This window comes from Portunus trituberculatus, chromosome 48 (genome assembly GCF_017591435.1).
Source record: "Portunus trituberculatus isolate SZX2019 chromosome 48, ASM1759143v1, whole genome shotgun sequence".
In the NCBI taxonomy this organism is placed as follows: domain Eukaryota; kingdom Metazoa; phylum Arthropoda; class Malacostraca; order Decapoda; family Portunidae; genus Portunus; species Portunus trituberculatus.
Genome location: NC_059302.1, coordinates 28,924,919 through 28,932,418, shown reverse-complemented (window position 1 = coordinate 28,932,418; position 7,500 = coordinate 28,924,919). Strand labels below are relative to the sequence as shown.

Sequence of the window (7,500 nt, the reverse complement as noted above, 5' to 3'; positions counted from 1 at the left end):
GATCACAATGATGAAAGGCAGTGTGGGAGGAAAGAAAAAGGGTTTGAAAAGTTAAATTGAGAAGAATGAGTGAATGTTTGAAAGTACAGAAGTGAATCAGAGAGAGAGAGACAGACAGAGAGAGAGAGAGAGAGAGAGAGAGAGAGAGAGAGAGAGAGAGAGAGAGAGAGAGAGAGAGAGAGAGAGAATATTAATAATAACCAAACGCTATTAAAGTTGAGAATAATTATTAGTCAAATATCATCAGACATTACGACATGGAAATTAAATAAAATGTACAAAAGTAGGGAGGAAAACTGGTACGTGTGTGTGTGTGTGTGTGTGTGTGTGTGTGTGTGTGTGTGTGTGTGTGTGTGTGTGTGTGTGTGTGTGTGTGTGTGTGTGTGTGTGTGTGTGTGTGTGTGTGTGTGTGTATGCGTGTGTGTGTGGCTGGGTTGCTTGGTCGTACTGAGGAACAAACATGCACTATACATTCTTTTATATGAAGCTTTTGATCATTCTTATTTTGCTTAGCGCAGAGAGAGAGAGGTAAGGAGTGGAAAGTAATCGAGTGAACGAAAGGGAATGAAATTGCAGTTCCTGTGGAAAAGGCAAAAGAGCAAATAGTATTAAGGAAGCAGAAACTGTAACGTAGAAATGAAAGAACAAGATAGAGAAGGAATGAAGGGAGATGAAGGATTAAAGCACGTAAAGATGAAAAAAAAATCGAAAGAGAAAGAAAGGCAATAGTGAATGGATGCAAGAAGGAATTAGAGAAAAAATTAACGAAGAACTTCACTAACAGAAAATAAAACAAAAAGAAAAGGACAAAATGGAAAGATGAATTAATAAAGTACAAAAGGAGGAAGGAAAGAAATGAACTAATGCAGGAAAAATAAATGAATAAAAGGAAGAACAGAAAAGAAATATTGAAGGAAGGAAAATTTGAAGAATAAATGGTAGAAGGGAATTCACAGACAGCAGGAGAGGCAGTGGTAAGGCAGACATCATTAGGGATGCAGGTGTTTGCGTTGTATTTGGCGAATGGAAAGGTCAGCTACACCTGCCGCCTGTCGCCCACCTGAGTATCGACCCGCAAACTGAGCTGCCACGTACGTACTCAGGTGGGCAGGTATGCAGCACCGCCAGCCCGTCCCGACACTGGCATACCTGTCCCATTGATCCCTGGCCAGATATACAAACAGCGGCCAGCAGCAAAAGGTTAAGGATTATGTATACGTGTGCATGAATGAAGAACGAATGAAGGTTAAGTTATAAATAGATAAATAGCCGCGTTTCCACCTTGTAATTACGCCGATGATTGCAGGAGAAAATAATCGGATATTCGTGTAATAACCACAGTGATAAAGAGTAATTGTGTTTCCTTTTACTATGAGGAACATGAAGGAATTAGGTAAACGCAAAGAGTATAGACCGAGTAACAATACACCGGACGAGCTGTAGTAGAGAGTAATTCCTTTAGGCTAACTTTGTGACGCTGAGAAATACGAGGAAAGTAAGGTTAGGTTACTATTACCCTGTTCCAGAGAGAGAGAGAGAGAGAGAGAGAGTTGTATGGTGGAAGGTGAGAAGGTTAGCGTGCGTGTTTAGGAGGGCATAGACCTGTGTGTGTGTGTATGTGTGTGTGTGTGTGTGTGTGTGTGTGTGTGTGTGTGTGTGTGTGTGTGTGTGTGTGTGTGTGTCTGTGTGTGTGTACATGAAGGGGGTGGAAATGAGACAGAAGAAAATTGCCGAAGTAGAAGCTCTCTCTCTCTCTCTCTCTCTCTCTCTCTCTCTCTCTCTCTCTCTCTCTCTCTCTCTCTCTCTCTCTCTCTCTCTCTCTCTCTCTCTCTCTCTCTCTCTCTCTCTCTCTCTCTCTCTCTCTCTCTCTCTCTCTCTCTCTCTCTCTCTCTCTCTCTCTCTCTCTCTCTCTCTCTCTCTCCTCAACCCCATTTTCTACCTATATCTTTCTAACGCTAAACACGCTTCACTATTCCACATTTTCATAACCAACCCACTCACTCACCCACTCACTCACTCACTCACTCACCTCCCCTCATCAACGCCTGAGCTCATAACTACTCTTTGTTAACTGTAATAAAATGATACAGACAAGGTGACTCGATGAAAGTAATAAAGTCAAGAGTCGCTGTGTACTGTTCACCTTTGTACTCGAGCACATCAAAAGAAAAATAATGTAACATAGTGTGAAAAAAAATGTATATATAAATTCGTAGTGCGTGCAAATGTAGAGAGAGAGGAAAAAAAAAAAGGATGTGGCTGAAGAGATAAAGAGTAAATTAATGTGTGTGTGTGTGTGTGTGTGTGTGTGTGTGTGTGTGTGTGTGTGTGTGTGTGTCTGTGTGTGTGTGGAGGGGAGAGGGGGTATTAGTGTTGAAAATATATTGTGTTGTCACGTTTTAATGTGTGCGTGGGTGTATTATTGCTATTTAGAGAGAGAGAGAGAGAGAGAGAGAGAGAGAGAGAGAGAGAGAGAGAGAGAGAGAGAGAGAGAGAGAGAGAGAGAGAGAGAGAGAGAGAGAGAGAGAGAGAGAGAGAGAGAGAGAGAGAGAGAGAGAGAGAGAGAGAGAGAGAGTGTGTATGTGTGTGTACTTGTATACAACAACACACACACACACACACACACACACACACACACACACACACACACACACACACACACACACACACACACACACACACACACACACACACACACACACACACAGAGAGAACAATGAAATAAAAGATAAAAGCACGCAGCAAACAAGAGACAAAAGGTACAGAGTGAAACAAGTATTGCCTCACCAAAAGGTAGGTAATGGAGGGAAAAGACAGTCATTAGGAACACACCGTGGCAAATACTACAGAATAATAGGCACGTTAATAAATACACAGAAACGTACCTTGCACAAAAGATCAAACAGAATAAACACACATTGACACACACACACACACACACACACACACACACACACACACACACACACACACACACACACACACACGCGCGCGCGCGCGAGCAATAAAGGCTCTCATGTTAGAAAGACAGAAAGAGAGAGAGAGAGAGAGAGAGAGAGTACATGAGGTCATTTCACAAACAGGTCACGTTCTCGCTTGAAAATGACCTCTTCTTCCTTCCCACTGAAGTCTGTCTTTTCTCTCATCTACTCTCTCTCTCTCTCTCTCTCTCTCTCTCTCTCTCTCTCTCTCTCTCTCTCTCTCTCTCTCTCTCTCTCTCTCTCTATCATCACTTTTTTCTTTCTTGCTTCCGCGCTCCGGGACAGATAATTTTGGAACCCTAATTTCTCAAAGCAGAATTGACTAATAAAAATGTCTAATAAATTTCCTCACAATAACGCTCTTGCCTTTTTTTTTTTCTTATGATTTTTTTCTTTTCATCCACATTACTTTGCTTTACGTGTAACAGGTTTTCCAGCTTTTATTTTAGTATATTTCTTTCGTAGAGTTGATTCATGTCGTGATGTTTTATTTTTTTCTTTCTCTTTTATTTCAGGTAAGTGTGTGTTTGGGTGTCTGTGTGTCTGTGGTGTCAGTTTCGTCCGGTCTGTTTTTACTGGCCCGGTTACGTCTGAACTCTACTCACTGAGCGGGTATACAAATGCGATGGTTTGATGGACAAGTAAGGTAAGCTGATGTGCGTGTGTGTGTGTGTGTATTGTTTTGCTGCTCCATATATTTCTTCTACTTCATTATTCGTCGTGTTTCTCCTCTCTTATAAGTTGTTCTGTTCTATTTGTTCTTTTATTAATTCGTTTGGCTTATTTTCCTTCATTATCGCCTTCATTGTTTGTCTGAAATTTGTTATTCTTTGTGTCTTTAATGGCGTTGTTTTCTTCAAGGGCCAAAAAGTCTGCTGCGCCTTCTTCTTCCTCGCCTCTTCTTCTTCTTCTTCTTCTTCTTCTTCTTCTTCTTCTTCTTCTTCTTTTCTTCTTCTTCTTCTTCTTCTTCTTCTTCTTCTTCTTCTTCTTCTTCTTCTTCTTCTTCTTCTTCTTCTTCTTCTTCTTCTTCTTCTTCTTCTTCTTCTTCTTCTTCTTCTTCTTCTTCTTCTTCTTCTTCTTCTTCTTCTTCTTCTTCTTCTTCTTCTTCTTCTTCTTCTTCTTCTTCTTCTTCTTCTTCTTCTTCTTCTTCTTCTTCTTCTTCTTCTTCTTCTTTTCTTTCATTTCTTTTCTTTCTTCTTATTCATAGTTTTATTATTTCCTCCTCTTCCTCCTCCTGCTCCTCCTCCTCCAAAGAATAAATATCCTTTTCATCATCCATCTCTTTATACACTAAGCCTTTCTACCTCCTGTTCTCCTCAGCCCTCCGTACCCGGCTGACCTTTGCCCTTCAATCTGCACCTTTTGTCCTGCTACGACACACACACACACACACACACACACACACACACACACACACACACACACACACACACACACACACACACACACACACACACACACACACACACACACACACACACACACACACCTAAATAGTATTACTACACCCCAGAAGAGCAATTTTATCTTTCCCAGTAAAGGAATTGTACCCTGGCCGGTGTTCTCTGATCCTTGACATCCTCAGGTGGCTCGTTCCCTTCGCAGGAGTCCTTTCGTCATGTTTCCTCTCCTTTGGCTTGTTTCCTCATGTGGTTTGACAGTGAAGAACGGAACGGTAAGCAAGGAAAAGATTGGACTGTTGTGACGGCTGACTAATGTGAAGCTTTTGTTGATCGCTGGGTTCTAATGTAGAGGCTAAACATCTTTTTCTATATCGGAGCGTTTAGCAAAGAGGAAATGTAAACTTGTGTCCATTGAGAGTATATTCATGAGGTAGGAGGCGGTAGTGTAATGGATAAAATAGTGAGCGTGGGATCGGGCAGACGTCCATGCGTAAGTTCGAATCCCACTGCATGCAGTCTTGAAACTTTGTCATTTGTTGAGTGGTTTAAAGTTACCTACATGTCACCAATATGCCCAGGTTCTAGGAGGAGGTGAAATTTCCTTATACCAAAGATGCGCTTGGGTGGTGATATGGGCCCTAATATGAGTACCACTATAAAAAAAAAATTGCCTCTACCGCTAATGAGTGGAAGCTGGACACTGCTTCCTATACTCGCTATATAAAGAAAAGTCTTCCTCTAGTCCGTCTTGTTTACTGTTTCTATACTCGTGTAACTTATGGAGTGAAATAATTGTTTTAAAGATTAGACATTAGACGAAGAGAGTTGTGCTGGCAAAAAGGTGAAACGATAAGAAGAGTGTGTTTTGATCATTATGAAGTGTTGTGTTAGAATAGAAGGCGAGAGAAGTGTCCGTCTGCTGTGTGGTGACCGTACGTTGTGAGAAAGGTGTTTACGAGCGTTGCACTTTTCGACACTGTGGTTCTGGTAAGGTGAAACGATAAGAAGAGTGTGCGTTGATGATTATGAAGTGCTGTGTTGGATGGAATAGAATGAGAAAAGTGTATTATGCGTAGAGAAGTGACCGTTTGTTGTGCGGTGACCTTACGAGCACTGCACTTCTCGATATTGTGGTTTTGGTTTACCTTGATTATACTGATGCAGGACTACAGGTGTAAGGAAAGAGAAAACGAGGAATATGAGGAAGGTGAAGGTATATAGGTATTGTTTTAAAGATGAAAAGATAATACTAAAGCTGGTGAGTCAAATAACTCTCTCTCTCTCTCTCTCTCTCTCTCTCTCTCTCTCTCTCTCTCTCTCTCTCTCCATACTCTTTAATTAACGCCCATCTTATCTGCAGTCACTTTAAAGTAGTAGAAACTAAGAAACCAAACTTTAGAAATACAACATCCCATCCTCCTTCTCCTCCTCCTCCTCCTCCTCCTCCTCCTCCTCCTCCTTCTCCTCCTCCTCCTCCTCCTCCTCCACCTCCTCCTTTTCTTCTTCTTCCTCTTTCTCTTTCTTTTCCTCTCCTCCTCCTCCTCCTCCTCCTCCTCCTCCTCCTCATTTTTCTCCTCCTCCTTCTCCTCCTCCTCCTCCTCCTCCTCCGATAAATCCTGACTGCTGGGCCGCTGCCAACCTCCCAAGACGGTAATAATAAATAAAAAAAGCACCAATAAATCATTAACTTGTAATTATAGAGCAATTAGCTTCACCCGCAACGCCTCCTGGGAAAAAAATATTGCGTCTCTTGGTTCGTCAGTCGGTCTTGTGGGAAATAGATTTACAGTGTTATTCATGTTATTGTTAGTGTTGTGCGGTATGCTTTTGGGTTGCAAAGATGAAAACAAACACAAAACAAACACACGTAAACACAAAACACATAGAAACAAACACACGTACACATAAACACACATACACCACCACAGCCCTTCAAAACACCCCTTATCCACCTTCACCCACACTCAAAACACCCCCAAACAGTTAAACAAACAGACAAACACACCTCCTCAACATTCCTCTTGGATATGTGGAAGAAAGAGAGCAAAAGTTTAAGCTTCACTTGGATTTGAAGCTCTACGAAACAATTTTCTTTTTATTTCGATGCTAGGTAGTGTATAGTTTTTTGTTAGGGAAATAGATTTATTGTAATGTTTTTCACTGTGTTACTTTTATCGTTAGTGTTGTGTTGTATGGTTTTTGTGTTGCTAAGTATTAATTTTCTGTTTATTTCGATGTTAAATGGTATATATATATATTTTTTTTTTTTTTTTTTTTTTTTTGTGGGGAATATCTTTTCGCGAAGATTGAGAACCTCTGACCTACACCGTATGATCAATTATTTACATTTTTTTTTTATGAGTGATAGATAATGACAGAAAAAAAGGAAACAGCGAGCACTTGCACCATATGATCACTTATTTACTTTTTTTTAACATGAGAGTTTGAAATAATGACAAAAAAGAAAAGGAAAGAGACAGGGAGAGAAAAACTACCACAACATAAAGGCAAAAATAGAGCGAAAAGAAAAAAGTAATAGCTTCATTTCATATACCTTGTTATTTCAATCCTCTATATTCACTTGCATATGATCAATTATTTACATTTCTTTTTTATATAAGAGTGTTAAATAATGACAAAAAAAAAAGGGAAAGAGCAAGCAAGAGAAATACTAACACAACATACACACCTACGTACGAACAAACAATTTTTATTAATTACACAAAACAACAATTTATCTTTACAAACTCATTTCACCCATTTGATTCCCTTACTGCAGCTTTCCCTCGCACACCTGTCTGGGGCGGCGCAGGACAGGGCTAGCCCCGAGAGGACAGAAAGACGGTCCACAACTTGTCTGTGATAGAAACTTGAGCCTTTGTGGAGAGAGACACTGAAAGAGGAGGAGGAGGAGGAGGAAGAGGATATAGTTTTCGAGTCGTTTTCCTCGCTTCACTGAGCTGTAATCGAGTTCCGAGCTCCCAGATCAACAAAACAGGAACAAGGTTGTCGAGAAGGGTAAAAGAGAGCGAGGTCTGTGCTTTTCCGCGTGAGAGAGAGAGAGAGAGAGAGAGAAAGGTTTATAAAGACTCAGATTCATTCTCTCTCCTCATTTT

At 40.7% G+C, this 7,500-nt stretch overlaps 1 protein-coding gene across 9 annotated transcripts in view; it reads left to right on the top strand.

Moving 5' to 3' along the window:
• The window catches only part of LOC123498954 (agrin-like), an 849,095-nt gene that overhangs the window by 594,585 nt on the left and 247,010 nt on the right, over positions 1 to 7,500 (top strand). The window lies entirely within an intron of this gene.